The sequence below is a fragment of the Pinus tabuliformis genome, chromosome 3_2 (assembly GCF_031772625.1).
Source record: "Pinus tabuliformis cultivar Carrire ecotype Pingquan chromosome 3_2, CPIR1, whole genome shotgun sequence".
Lineage (NCBI taxonomy): Eukaryota > Viridiplantae > Streptophyta > Pinopsida > Pinales > Pinaceae > Pinus > Pinus tabuliformis.
Window position 1 is genome coordinate 212,099,383 of NC_142302.1, and position 16,816 is coordinate 212,116,198.

The following is a 16,816-nucleotide window of genomic DNA, read 5'->3' on the forward strand; positions in this document are numbered from 1 at the left end:
CTAAGAAACCTTTTAGACCATTTAAAAGGAATTCCCCTACTGATCCTAAGCCCCCAAATTCCATATCAAATGCTAAATCAGATGGAGAGGAGGACGAAGTTTCAACAAACAAAGAACAAACGGATGATGAAGAAGTAGCAGAGTTACAAGGAATGTGGGATTTTATACTTCCCAATGAAGAAACTCAAGAAGCATTACCTGTTGCTACCCGAAGTAAAAATCCTGTTGAATTGTCACAAAAAAATTCAAAACAGAAGGCTTCAATGCCACCCCCTAGGGACAAACCAACAGGTAAGAAATCTGTACCAAAATCCACTCAAACTACACCTACTCAATTGGATCCTTCTCCTTCATCTAAAACTTTGATAGTTTCTAATGAAATGGAATATAATATTATTGATGATATGAAGAAGACTAGGGCAAACATCACATTTCATGATCTTAGTAAATTGAAACATCAACAAATGTTACTTCTTAAAGAACTTAAAGTAGTACCTACTGCGCCGCTTCCTGCTGCTGTAATGTCACAAGCTACCCAAGAAATGGGAAGACCCCCTAGTGCTTCTTTGAACCAGATTGATTCAACTGATATAGCTTTAATTGGGGGAAGATCAAAATCCCACACTCCTCCATTTCTCCTTACTTTTGAAGTCTTTAACAAAAACTTAGACAATTGTCTAGTTAATTCTGGAGCTTCATCTAACATCTTACCCAGAACAATTTGTGCAAAGCTGAATGTTCAACCTTAGAGATCTACTGTACGAATAGTTTAGTTAGATCGCTCTCAAGTCGAAGTTGTTGGGGAACTTGATCAAGTAACCATCAGACTTTCATCAAACCCTAAGGTTTGCCAAGTCATTGACATACTTGTAGTTGAAATTCCTGAGTTCTATGGCTTAATCCTTAGTAGAAACTGGTCAGAAAAACTTCATGGGGATTTTGCAACTGATTGGTATCACATGTGGCTTCCCTATAATGGAAAACCAAATCAAATAAGGGTTGACCGCAAGAAACATCAAAATTTCATGGTGACCAAATTAGGAGGAGAAAATGAACTAGTCGCATATAGCAACAATATCATCGAAAATTATTCTATAGTATCATTTCTAGGGAATTTCAATGCTCACACTTCACCTTTCTTAGAAAACTTTGTTGTCTCTCAAGTTGAATTTTTTTCTCAAACAGACACTTCTAAATGTGTAAATTTTGTAGATAAACATGTAGTTAGATCTTTATTTTGGAAATTATTTTTTGATGGATCTAAATCCAATGATGGAGCAGGAGCAGGTTGTGTCTTAGTTAGCCCAGAGGGGGCAAAGACTATGTTAGCATGCAGACTTGAATTCGATTGCACAAACAACACCGTTGAATATGAGGCACTAGTTTAAGGTTTGTATAAGGCAATTGGCCTTAATGTCAAATACCTCCAAGTATTCAGAGATTAAGAAATTGTCATAAAATAGGTGAGAAATACTATACACTATTTGTCAGGACATTTTAAACATTATCAGTCATTAGTCCAAGACTTGACTCTCCACTTTACAACATTTAATATTTCCCCTATTCCAAGAATCTAGAATGATAGTGCCGATATTCTAGCCAATGTCGGTTCCAAGCTTATCCCACCAGAAGATTACAACCCAGATTGATTTTCCATTGAATTAATTTTTAGGCCTTCTATTCCTGACAATATCACCAACTGGAGAGTCTTTAATAGCGATCCAGATATCATAAGCTTCCTGACATCAGAAGGCTCTTACGATGACCAGATAGTTGACGAAGATCAACATGATCACCAACTTAAACAAGAAACAATCATTAACGCTATACCAAAATCTGTAGTTAAGTTGGAAGATTTATATGACCTTAAAGACATATTTAAATGATCCACCAATTCAAAACTTCAGAGTTCAACTCTGAGGTTTGAATTGATCAACCTTGGGACTGATTTAAAACCTCAAAATATTAACTTAGGTCTTAGTCTTACGTCAGATGAAAAATAAGCTTTTATAGGTTTGTTGAAAAGATACAAGAATGTCTTTGCATGGAACTATGAAGATCTCAAGACATACGACACCTCTATTATTCAACATACTATTCCCATGATATCTGACAAAAGACCTATTCAACAGAAATTGAGGAATATCCATCCTAATTTGGAAAGTCAAATTAAATATGAGTTGAATAAACTGCTGAAAGCCAAAATTATTTTTCCCACCAGAAATTCCCAATGGGTTTCCAATCTTGTCCCAGTCAGAAAAAAGAACGACGATATTCGGATATGTATAGATTTCCACAACCTCAATAAAGCTTTCCAAAAGGACAATTTCCCATTACCCCCTATGGAACAGATTTTGCAATCAGTAGCAGGCTCAGAGCTAATGTCTTTCTTGGATGGATTCTCAGGTTATAATCAAATCTTAGTACATCCAGATGACCAGCTGAAAACTACGTTCAGGACAAAATGGGGCACTTATGCTTATCAGAAGATGCCATTTGGATTGATTAATGCTGGTGCTACTTTCCAGAGAGCTATGGATATAGCCTTCAAAGGTTTAGTAAACAAATCAGTAGTGATCTACTTAGATGATATAACGGTATACTCCAAAAAACACAGTAATCATCTAAGAGATTTAAAACAGATCTTTGAACGTTGCCAAAGGTATGGAATTTCTCTTAACCCCAAGAAGTCTTTTTTCACATTAAGTGAAGGAAAGCTCCTTGGATTCATTGTGTCCAAAGTAGGAATTCATATTGACCCTAATAGAATTAGAGAAATTTCTGAAATACCTTTACCCCATAACAAAAAATCAATGCAATCTTTCCTGGGTCAAATAAATTTTGTTAAAATATTTGTCCTTGACTTCTTAATAATTATTTTATCTCTTCAATCCATGATAAAGAAAAATTCTCTGTTTAAATGGGGACATTCGGAACATGAAGCTTTTATCTTGATAAAATAAGCAATTATAAACACCCCATCTTTAGCAATGCCGATTTTTTCCAATCATTTCATTCTATATACTTTCACTTTTGAGAAATCATATGCGGCCATATTGACACAAGTAAATCAAGGAAAAGCTGAAGCCCCAATCTCTTTCTTTAGCTCTAATTCGCAAGGAGCTGAATTAAATTACTCAGATGTTGAAAAACAAGCTTTTGCTGTTTTCAAATATATAAAACACTTCAGACCTTTTCTCCTCAAAACCCACACTAAAGTAATAGTACCATTCTCAGCAGTGAGAAATCTTTTAATACAAAGGGATGTAGGAGAAAAGAGAGAAAATTGGGTGACAACCTTGCAAGAATATGACATAGAAATTAAACCAATGAAAATTGTAAAAGGTCAAGGTTTTTGCAGGATGTTGGCAGGAGCATCGAACCTATTAGAATTTCAACATTCAGGTGAAGATGTACAAATCTATGAGGTAAGCCTTAACGACATGGAATCAAGGTATGATGATATCATATTTTACTTAGAAAATTGATACGCACCAACCTAATTACATTACACAAAGAAAAGAGCCTTGAGATTAAAAGCTAAGCAATATCAAATTGTCAAGGATGTGTTGTTTAGAATAAATTATGATTCTTTTTTACTTAGATGCCTTGAAAAATATGAGACAGAGAAGGTGTTGCAGGAACTTCATAATGGACCAGCTGGTGGTCACTTTGGAGGTGATACTACAACATATAAAATCCTGCATGCCAACTATTACTGGCCAATGTTGTTCAAAGATGCACACAGTTATGTAAGGAAATGTAAGATTTGTCAAACAGCTGCTGGAAGACAGAGAAAACCTGTGCTACCATTACAACCAGTCAACATTGACCAACCATTTGAAAAATGGGGATTGGACGTAATAGATGAGATCGTTCCTCATTCTTCTAAACAACATAGGTATATCTTTACAGCCATGGATTATTTCACCAAATGGGTAGAAGCAATTCCACTCAAGGTAGCGAATTCAGAAAATATTATTGAATTTACAAATCACTTTATCATCACCTGATTAGCTTACCATCTGCTTTGATGTTTGATAATGCATCTTATTTTTCAGGCAATGCAATGAAAATTTTTCTCTTAAAAGAGGTTTTAAGCTTAAGTATTCTGCCAATTACTACCCACAAGGAAATGGGTTAGCCGAATCCACAAACAAAAAACTCATCAGGATTATTAAAAGAACTGTTGACCAAGGCAAAAAGAACTAGCATAAGTCTTTAGTGTTTGCTCTGTGGGCACATCGAATAACCCAGAAAGCATTTATTGGCACTTCTCCTTTTAATTTGGTCTTTGGGAAAGAAGCAGTATTACCAACAAACGCAGCTATTCCGTCCTTAGACTTAATTAGTTCATTGGAGAAACTCCTTCCTCATCTATGCAGGTTGGACAATTACAAATTTTTAAGCTTGAAGAGGAAAGAGAAAAAGCTAGAACCACGCATGCACATCATCAGCAGTTAGTCAAAGCCTCCTTTGATTCAAATTTTGTAACTTCAAAGTCTTTTCAACTCGAAGACATAGTATTAAAATGGCATAAAACCCATGAAGAGAAGGGTAAGCATACCAACTTCCAACAAATGTGGCTTGGCCCATTTCAGATTGTGGAACAAATAGGCCCATCGACTTTTCTTCTACAAGATTTATCATGTAAGAGAGAATCTCTACCTGTTAATGGACAGGTTCTAAAGAAATACTTTCCATAGAAGACGATCTCTTCTGTCCATTATATATTATTGCCTTTAGTTAAAATTTTCTTTTAGAAAGAATAATACCAATTGAAAAGCATTTACTTTTGGTTTTACAAAGGATAGTCTCTTTTTAATTTTGAATTTTTGCTTGTGTAAGTAAATATTGTTATGAAAATAATCTTCACATATGGAATATATAGGTAAGTTCTATTGCTATTAAATTGCCTGTTTTCTGCCTCAATTATTTGATTTTTGATGAAACTTAGCTTTAAGAAAGAAACTTCTCCTTTACATCAGCCCAGAAAAGTATCTATAACAAAGCAAAGTCCCTCTCCATAAAGGCATCTTTAAAACTCTACAATTGTCGTCCAAGAACTCTTAGGGGGCCAATGATTCTCCCCACTTAATCATCTTCCATTTTTAGAGTGTAATTCTAAAATATACTTAAACTTAAAGGATAAGAGGTCTCATTAAGAGTCGACTTACCATGATCATAAGATTATAACTAACTGACATTACCAATACTGCATATCAAAACAGGGTAATGGCTTAAGATTATATTAATCAAAAGACAAGGGGTCTCATCATGAGCCAGCTTGTTCAGTTAAGTTACAAATCAAGTGAATGGCATTGTCAATATTGGTCACCAAACCAAGACATTGTCCTTTAAGAAATAAAAAATGAAGAGCTGAAGCAACAATGAATTACTTCAGAAAATAAAGAAAGCAATAAGTACACTTACGAGCTTATCTTTAAAATTGCATTCTGATTTAAGTGGGATACTGGATCATTGCTAGTTAAAAGGTAACCCTGTCGAGGCTATGAATGCCTGCTAGCAGCAAAGGCTCTACCTACGACAACTAAATATACCAAAAAATGATCTGAGGAGAGACTTCTTGCTTTTAACTTTGAAAACCAAGTAAAGGCTGATGTAGACAAAGTGAATTTTTATGAGAAAAGAATAATCAAAAGAACGATAGTTAAGTAGATGTTGTTCTATTAATAAAGAGTAGTATTACTTAGCGTATATTCTGTGTAACTTATTTTATTTTCAAAAAACTATTTTTATTCTGGAAGTTTTAGAAATTTCAAAAAACTCTAAGAGACAACTGGTTCTTCCAAGTGAATCACCAATTGTTGTGGTATTCAACAACCCCCAATTTATTAATGATAGTAGTTAATATTACGCTAATAAATGCGGACCCTTCAAAAAATCTATCCAAAAAACAAAACTTATCATTTAGGAATTTCTTTTATTTTTTGGAATAAATAAAAGATAACAATCAAAACACTTTTTTTATTATAGAAAACTACGAAAAACTTACCTTATCACATATAGCATGATTATACCCACCAAAAGACCTTTCTAACCCTCCAAAATCAAGTAAAATGATTAAGTAAGGACTCTATGCTCGAAACTATCATAAAATCCGACATAAACTAAGTCCTTAAACTTTTTAGGCTTAAGTCTCGCATCACATATCACCATTCATAAAGGACCTACTTTAAAAAGGTTATTGTGAAAAATATGAGATGAGAAATTGCGATGGCATTGTAACCTTTATCACATCACATTTCGGGCATATAAACGAAAACCGTATACTTACCACCAGTCGATATTGCGAAATGCGAACAAGACCAGGACCCACTCCTTAATATATCATAAGAAAATGATTTAGGTCCGCCACTTAGTGAAAAGGGTCTTTTACATAAGATAAACCTGACAAGTAGCTACATTTTGAAATGACTACCAAGCGGCTCGCATCTCGCATCTCGTAGAAACACAGTGGGAGGTAAGAAAGGCAAAAAGGCATAACACAATATTGTGATCTGCGATATTTCTTCACAAATTGCATAATCGCTATCATCGCAGTTCAAAGGCTCACCACCCTAGAAGCTTTCTTCCCATTTTATGATGTAGACATTTATGAGCATTAAAACTAAGGGATAACGAATCATTAGTGGGCTTTTAGTAAGAGATAACTACATTTATGTGTGAAAATCCATTTAGCATGATATGATATCTTCTGACGTGTGTTCAAATAAAACTCCTTTTATCATATTTACAAGCTATTTGCATTATTTCATTTTACGTTCATCTTTGTGTATCCGATAGCTGTTGTTCTTCACTTTCAGGAAAAATCCGCAGAGCAAAGTGTTGAGAAAAATGGTGAAGAAAGGCAAGGCAGTCGCCTATGAGAAGTCAGAAATGACTCCTCTGTTTATGGATACTACATGCAACAGAGAGGGAGGAACCTCTACATGGGAGGCTATGTATAACACACTAGAGGAGGAGAAACCAAGGATTATGGAAACAAAAATTATAGTTGACAAACGTGATTCCTCAGACGCTTCCATGTTAGAGACAACATGCTCATTTTTGCACTCTATGGCCATGCGCCCGAAGATAATCCCTTATACTAACATGGTTAAATGGGTTATTGATGAAGCCGACATCTCAGACAGAGAATTCAAGACAAGAAGGCAAGAGGTTATGGGATCTTTTACCCCAGAGAACCTATGACTTATTTACCACCTACTAGAGCCACAAGTCATGTACAACAGGCAGTTCATGGAGAAGTTTTCCAAAGAGAACTACAACCCAACAGACTGCACCTGGACCTGGTCAAATAATGAGGAAAAAATCAAGAAAGACAAAAACGGTATGTACACTACTTCGTCTATTTGTCCCCCTCATAGTTTTGCAGTGGCCATGTTATGTAGACTATTTGGCAGACCTGATAGTACTAAGTTCTCCCCAGAGTGGTTACCATTAATAGATGCAACTGTTAACGCAACTGTAATGAATTGGGCATAAGTTTTGTCTAACAATTTAGCAAAAACAATTATTGACTATAGAAGGAAAAGAAGTGTTGCTTCGAGGGTTTACCCTCCATTTTTTATGAGCACCTATGTAATGGATGTAATTTGTTTTAGTTCAAAATTCCCTATCATGGGATGGAAATGGACTGTTCGAAATCCACTTCCCATTCACATATACCACAAGGACATGTGGGAATCCAATTTTCAACCACATTTTTTCAAGATTTGTCATGGAGTTATGCTCCCTATTCACAAGTGGCTTTATAATCGAGATGCCCCCAAGTTTTCCCAAGAAGCTGAAGTAGACATCCTCCCAGTGGCCAGATGGTTTGGGGAGGAAACATTTACATATATCAGGGTTTTTGGCAGCATCACCTCCCCCCATGTCCTCCCATACTATGTTCTAGACAAATTGATGGCTAGAGAGATAGCTTATCAAACAGCTAGTGAAGGAGGAATGAGCAAGACATTAAATGAATAAAAAAATGCCATCCGGCCTACGTTCCCTGTACAATGCGGAGAATTTTCATTACACGACCTAGGGCATGCATTCAAAGAAGCAGAGAACATGCTATATTTGCGATTACCTAAATTCCCTGGAAGGCAATATGACTTGTTCGTCACTATTGAAAATTTCACCACTTTGGTGAAAATAAAAGTATTTAGTAATGAGGAAGATGCCTTTGATGACATATTTTTGCAGAAAAAACATCTTCATAGAGGTGAAGCATATGACACAACTACTTTTTGACCGTGAATATTTGGAAATTTTTTAGAGTTACAGAGAAAGGAGGTTAGAAAATGTTGAGTCCCTATAATACTAGTGATTACCCCATTACTATTGTAGTTATACCCCTTATTAATATTGTTGCGCCCCTATTGCCCCCATATTGTTATTACTGTGCCCCATAGAATCCCTCTATTGTTATTTTTGTGGCTTTATATTATTATTGTTAGGTCGGCTGGATTATATTGTGACTCCTTAGACTCCTATATATAGAAAGGAGGTTTTGCATTTGAATCATCCAAGAATTGTTCATTTATGTAATGTAAAGGAGGTTGCCCCCTCGAAGAGGCTGAATTCTAAGGTGTTGATCTATCTTTTCTATCTTTTCTTGAGCTGGTTTCATAACATTTGGTATCAGAGCTTTGGATTCTAGGGTTTCGCTGCTCCAAACAGGTCATCGTGGAATTTTCGCTATAACGTTTTTTTCTGTGACGTTTCAAAAGTCGCAAAAAAAACCCATTTGAGAAGAAATCGCACTGAACCTTGGGTCTAAATTTCAGAGCTTTACGCGCGATATTTGCGGAGATATGATCTGAGGAAGTTGGTCTTTTTGCAGACTCCCGAATTACATTCAAAAAAAGTGACCTGGGGAAAATCGTCATAACTTTCTCTCTGGGGATCAGATTGAAATTTTATAAGAAGGTACAGAAAGAGGATGGACTGTAATTTTTTGTATGCATGTTTCAGATCCAAAGGTCAAAACAGTGACTCGTGGCACGTCGTACAAGTTCGCTTTACTGAACTAGTCTATAATCAAGTCACTGTGGGAGATTTCACATAACTCTTCCTTGGAGAATCCAATTTGCGTCAGACTTGTGGCATTGGAAAGAGAACACAGAGGACTACTACAGCTCACAAATTTAGAACTAGATGATTGGAAAGTAAAAAGATACATCAGAGGCAATATCGAGCTCCTATAAAGTGAAAAAAGGTGTGTAGATTTTCTTAAATTTTTGCTTAAGCTTGGTTTGAAAATTTATTTTGAAGGAATTCAAAGGGAATAGTAGAGCATTATTATCGGTAATTGATGCCCCGAGGAAAGAAAATGCAAACACCTAGTAAGGAACCTGAAAGCTCTAGCATGACTCATGAAGAAGAGGAAGAAATGCAACATGATATATCAAAATTACAAGACCAAGTGCAAAAACTGTCCCTTGCACAAAAAGGAACAGAATCTAAGATGGATGGTTTAAAGAAAGATGTAGAAGCTAAGATGGATGGTTTAAAGAAAGGTGTAGAAGCTAAGATGGACTGTTTAAAGAAAGGCGTAGAAGCTAAGATGATTGATGTGGAAGCTAAGATGGATGATTTGAAGATAGATTTGAAGACAGACATGGACGAATTGAAGATAAATATGAATAAGTTGCTACAAGAAATGGTCCCTAAGGGTGAAAGGGTACTAAAGGAAACTCATGATGAGAACAAAATAAATGTTAATCATGATTCCATAGATGCTAATTTTGGATCGAAGACTCACCATATTCCAAAAATCGATATGAGGAAGTTTGATGGCAAGGATCCTGCCACATGGATATTACAGATGGAGCAATTCTTCGATCTCAATAATGTGCAAAACACACAAAAGGTACGTATGGCAACTTTATATTTGGAACCAAATCAGTTTGTATGGTATCAATGGCTTTGCTCTCGTAAACCATTTATCACTTGGGCAATTTTTATGGAAGAATTGATAGCACATTATGAGGATACAAAAAGCAACACTTTTTTTAGCCAATTGATAAGTCTCAAACAAAAGGGTTCAATAATGGAGCACATTGAGGAGTTCCAAAAATTGAACATAAGGGTAAAAGATATTCCAGAGGAGCTTAGGATTGATGTGTTCATAGGGTCTTTAAAGGATAATATCCAACATGATTTTCGTCTTTGGGAACCTGATTCATTAGAGAAGGCATTCAGGTTAGAAAGAAAAACGGAAAGCAAAATTATGGCAACTAGGAAGCATACCACTCACAACTATAAAGACGGAAGTGTTGTTGCCCCTAGTCTTCCACAACCTATAAGGTTGAAACCACAACAATTGGAAGAAAAAAGAGCAAAAGGGCTTTGTTACAGTTGTGATAGCAAATACACTAAAGGTCATAAGTGTGCCGAGAAGAAATTATTCTACATAGATTGTGAAGAGGAAGAAGAAAAGGAGTAAGAAAGGTCAAAAGAAGAGGATATACTCCAGGAACAAAGCCTAGATGAAGAACAAATAAATCCGACCATATCTTGTAATGCATTGGCGGGAATTACCACTCCTCAAACCATCAAGATAGAAGGACAAATCAAGAAGAAAAAGGTAATAGTGTTGATTGATTCAGGAAGCACCCACAATTTTATTCATTGTAAGGTAGCAAAAGAATTGAATTGCTTCCTATATCCAGCACCAGAGTGTCAAGTGATGATTGCAAATGGAGGAACAATAAATTGCTTTGGAAAGTGCCATAATATCAAGCTATCCATGGGAGAATATGTATTGACTAGCCCAATGCTTTCCATTCCAATGGGAGGTGCTGATGTTGTACTAGGAGTCCAATGGCTACAATCCCTGGGTACAATAGCTTTTAATTTTCAAGAACTTTTCATCAAATTTTCTACGGAAGGAAAGGAAGTTGAATTAAGGGGTATTGCAGGGAAACCAGGAAAGATAATCAGCTCTAATAGTATGACAAAGCTTCTAAAAAAGGAGCAAAGAGGTGTAATTGCACAATTATGCTCGCTAGATGTTTCCACATCGGAATCATCTATTTCTCTAGATCTCCAAAAAGTCTTGGACAATCATTCCAAGGTATTTGAGACTCCCAAAGGTCTCCCACCTATGCGTGATCATGATCATGCTATTCATCTGATTCCAGGAAGTGTTCCTCCAAACATAAGGCCATACAAATATCCCTATGTCCAAAAGAGTGAAATTGAACGTATGGTTGCAGAAATGCTAGAGGCTGGTATAATTCAACCAAGTCAAAGTTCTTTCTCTGCTCCAGTAGTATTGGTGCACAAGAAGGATGGATCATGGCGCATGTGTCTGGATTATAGGGAGCTCAACAAGCTCACTATTAAAGATAAGTTCCCCATTCCTGTAATTGATGAATTACTGGATGAATTGCATGGATCAATTTACTTCACCAAGTTGGATCTTCGTTCAGGATATCATCAAATCAGAATGAAGACTGAAGACATTCCGAAAATAGCATTTAGAACTCATGAGGGTCATTATGAATTTTTGGTCATGCCTTTTGGCCTTACCAATGCACCTTCAACATTTCAAGGTTTGATGAATTCAATTTTCAAACCATTCCTTAGAAAATTTGTGTTAGTATTTTTTGATGTATATACTAATCTACAGCAAGTCTTGGAAGGATCATGTTGAAAATGTTGACAAGGTGCTACAACTATTGAAGGAGAAACAATTATATGAAAAAAGATCCAAATGTTTCTTTGGAGTCCAGGAGGTGGAATATTTGGGTCATATTGTATCTCATGAAGGAGTTAAGGTAGTCCTTAGCAAAATTAAAGCCATTAAGGAATGGAAAATCCCCACATCCATAAAGCATCTGCGAGGATTTCTTGGGTTGACAGGGTATTATCGCAAGTTTGTTAAGAATTATGGGAGAATAGCAGCACCTATAACAACATTATTGAAGAAAGATGCATTTTCATGGACTCCAGAAGCAACAAAGGCCTTTGAACATCTTAAAGAGGCAATGTGCCAAGCACCGGTCTTAGCTACACCAGATTTCACAAAAACCTTTATTGTGGAATGTGATGCTTCAGGAAATGGAATTGGTGCTATTCTAATGAAAGATGAAAGACCCATTGCTTTTGAAAGTCATCCAATCAAGGGAAATTTTTTAAGCAAAGCTATTTATGAGAATGAAATGTTGGCAATACTCCATGCACTTAAGAAATGGCGACCCTACCTAATGGGTAGACACTTCAAGGTAAAAACAGATCATGATAGCCTTAAATACTTTTTACAACAAAGATTATCCTCTGAAGAGCAACAAAAGTGGGTCACAAAGATGTTGGGTTATGACTTTGAAATCATCTACAAAAAAGGGAAGAAAAATGTGGTGGCAGATGCACTCTCAAGAAAGGATGAGGATGTGGAAGCATTGTTGTGCGCCATTTCTATTATCCAACCATATTGGATAAACGAAGCAAGGGAGGAATGGAAGAATGACGAAAAAGTGTGGGCACTTATTCGAAAGTTACAACAAGATTCCAGTACGTCTAGTACATTTAGCTGCCAAAATGATTCGTTATGGTACAAAGATTGCTTATACCTCTGTAAGAATTCCCAGATAAAACAAAAGATTCTTATGGAATTGCACACTTCTCCCTTAGGAGGGCACTCAGGATTTTTAAAAACTTACCACAGGGTTAAGAAGGAATTTTTTTGGGATGGCCTTAAATCATATATTCAAAAGTTTGTGGCTGAATGTTTGGTTTGCCAACAAAATAAAGTTGAAACAATTAAGACACCAGGTCTATTACAACCTTTATCCATTCCAAGCCAACGTTGGGAGGAGGTTTCAATGGATTTTATCACAGGTTTACCCAAGTCTGAGGGAAAGAGTGTCATCATGGTGGTAGTTGATAGACTTACCAAGTATGCACACTTTTGTGCATTATCACATCCATTTAAAGCCAGTACAGTTTCTACTGCATTTATGGAAACAATTCAAAAGCTAAATGGAAACCCAAAGATTGTTGTAAGTGACAGAGATCCCATTTTCACTAGAAATTTTTGGATAAAATTATTTTCTTGTCTTGGTACTCAGTTAGGTCATAGCTCATCTTATCATCCTCAATCTGATGGGCAAACTGAGATAGTAAACAAATGTTTGGAAGGATATCTTCGTTGCTTTGTATATGATAAACATACACAATGGGTCAAATGGTTGCCTCTGGCTGAATGGTGGTATAACACTTCCTTCCATACAGAAACAAAAATGACCCCATTTATGGCACTTTATGGGTATAATGAAACAACAGGCATATCAACATTGCAGTGAAAGAAGTTTTGATGTATGTGATTGGGTATTCATACGGCTACAACCATATAAGCAAATGTCCCTCAAGCAAGCTAAGAAGGATAATAAATTATCACCAAAGTATTATGGTCCGTACAAGGTGTTGCAAAAGATTGGTACTATGGCATACAAATTGGAGCTTCCTGCAGCTTCTTGATTGCAACCAGTTTTCCATGTTTCATGTTTAAAGAAGGTTATAGGAGACAAGCTCCCAGTTCAAAGAATATTGCTAGAACTTGACGAGGAAGGAAAAATTATATTGGAACCGGATGCAGTCACAGAAACAAGAACTCGACAGCTACGGAATCGTTCAATTTCAGAGTATCTTATCAAGTGGAAGAACTTATCCGCTGAAGATTCCACATGGGAGGATGAGAATTTTATGCATAAGTATCCAGAACTACTCAAGCGTTGAGGACAACACTTTTTTGAAGGAGAGGGGCATGTTGGGTCCCTATAATACTAGTGATTACCCCATTACTATTGTAGTTATACCCCTTATTAATATTGTTGCACCCGTATTGCCCCCATATTGTTATCACTGTGCCCCATAGAATCCCTCTATCGTTATTCTTGTGGCTTTATATTATTATTGTTAGGTCGGCTGGATTATATTGTGACTCCTTAGACTCCTATATATAGAAAGGAGGTTTTGTCATTTGAATCATCCAAGAATTGTTCATTTATGTAATGTAAAGGAGGTTGCCCCCTCGAAGAGGTTGAATTCTAAGGCGTTGATCTATCTTTTCTATCTTTTCTTGAGCTGGTTTCATAACAGAAAATGTCCCATGAGACCAATTATTGATTGAACCAATAAGGGAGCCTATGCCCTGTGTGACTATAGAAGGTGACTCCAAAGAAAATTCTAAGACTGATTCTGGAGCGGAATCTCAAGAGAAATCTACCAGGGAATCACAACAGTCATCACAAAATGGGAAAAACAGAAGCATGGAGTCAGTAAAGGATACAACCCAATCTACACAGAAGATAGCTGAAGAAACTTTAGTCAGCAAGCAGGCTGAAATCCCTACTACCTCCGCACAACCAATAAAACCCTTGGTAATTGATTTAGAGGAAGAGTGGGACAATTTTAATAAAAGTCTCAACACAGAGGAACATGCACTAGAGTTACAAACTCCACAACAGAAAACAACTCAGGAAATTAGAGTGGAAGAGACTGCTAATACACAAGAGGTAGAGCACATCCTTGCTACCCCCACTTCCGAAATAGTTTTGAGAACTGAAGGAATTACCCCTCTAGGTGTGTTTTATATCCCACAACATAATGCTGTGGTGAAAAGACAAAGAAAGAAAAGGAAATTGGACTCTACAACTGCTACTACCCCTGAAAATGAACCAATGGATGTTCTATGGAAAGACTCGCCCATTGACCCATCCGCCAACCTTACTAGACTCTCACAGTTTGTAGGTGCTTACGCTACAATGACCATGGACAAAGCAACATAAGTACAAATGTTTCTTAGAGAACAGGAAGATAAAATAATGTCGCTTGAGCAACAATTACAGCAAGAAAAATTTGACCAGCAAGCAAGATACAGTTGACCAGCAAGCAGAAGAAGGGAGCACAGATAAAAAAAATAACTGATATACACAAAGACAATCCAAAAATTGATCAGTTTGTTACCGAAGCACTCGGTCTTAACTCCCAGCTGATGCACCGGAAATAATTATTGTGCTAGAAGATTTCATAGTGGAAATATTATTGCGAAACAAGCGATAAACTAATAAGTAAAGTTGTGGAAATGAGACTTGAATAGGATGAGATCTTTAAAAAGGTCTCTGATTTCATCACCTGGCAGAATACAGAAGATGGGAGAATAGCCAACCTGCCTAAGCTAGAAGAATCGCATAAAGAAATCCTATTTGCAAGCTAGGATTATCAGCTTAAATAAGCAGAAAAGGCAACAACAGATGTGACAACAACATCAAATAGTGTCATAGAAAACATCAATGAAAATTTACATAGTGCCAACCTTGTGGCAGATTCCATTCTAGGTTTCCTTCCTAATGTGAAACAGCTTGAACAACAATGGGAACAGGCAATGGAAGAAAAGAAAAAGTGATAAGGCAAACGACTAGGTTAAATTGGGAGGCATATTGGCAACATTTTTAAAACATCGCAGCCAATGGATGACCCTGCGATGCTTAACCACTTCTACGGAGAAAATGGTGCCAACACTGACCGATGCCGTATTCGCTGGAGAGTTGAAAGCTGAAGTCGGCCAACCAATACAACTCAAGCCCATGATGGATATTTGCAATCTGAAGGATCAAATGTAGGATAGTTAGTCACCTTGTTTATTTCCATTTTGATTTTATTTTTGCACAATTTGAGGTAGGTTGTTTAAACCTCCTCAACTATTTTTGTAATAATCTATTTTTAGTTTTATAGTTTAAGTATTTAAACCCCTCTCATGCATTTAGAGAAGGGTCCAGAATTTTATCAAAAACAATCTTCAAAACATGCACTTCTTTCCCTTTGAGCAAGTTGTGATGAAATTAGTGGAACACGATTTATTTTTATCTGATGTAACATCTTCTACTGAAATTGCACTTTTGTACTCTTAGATGGTGTTGAATGGACTGAAGATAGATCAATATTGCTGAAACACAATCCTTTTCACAATCCTTTTTACTTATGTATTAAGAAATGTTTTCTTTTCAAATTGTTTATGTATGAAAGTTATAATCTAGATTGCCATTATTTCACTTCTGTATGATGATGATCTATATTTTATGTTGAATATATGAATAATTTCTTATGCGATATATCTTTCACAATCGTTTCGGCTAACTTTTTATATGAAATGATTATTGTTAAAATGGATTCACTTCTCATCGGAATTGAATGATCTTTATTACTAATTGCTTTTAGACATTATTGTAGATCACATACATCGATTTAATCCCGGGTATATTTATAATTAGATAGTGCTTAAATTAGGATAAAATGCATGTGATTGTTAGTTTAGATTATTACTTTTAGCTTGGAAATTACTTTAAAACACCACATATCACCCATTAGCACAAGCATTAAATAGTTTGGGAAACTGGTCCCATTATCTCCAGTCAGAGCCACTACTCCAAACGAAAAAGGAGTTGCCAACCAAGGTTTGGACTAGGTGGTTTTCCCCCATGTTAGAGCAATTATTTTCAAGGCTTCAATAGTTCCCTAGCCCTCCAAGCCCAAGTCCAAACTGCATCCATAGTGTGTTTGATATCCCCGTGCCAACACCCCTTCGATGTCCCACGCCAATATCCACCTCTTAGTGATATCCCAAACCTATGCACTCCCAAGTACCCAAACCATATCCTGAAAAATAAACCCCCCTGCCGCGTCCTCCAATTTTCCCAAAGCCTCCCATAAGAATGCTTCTTCTCATTTGCATTTTCTTGCACTTATCTCCACCTCATGAATATTACCTACCCCTCTTATCCTATCAAGCCACCAACCT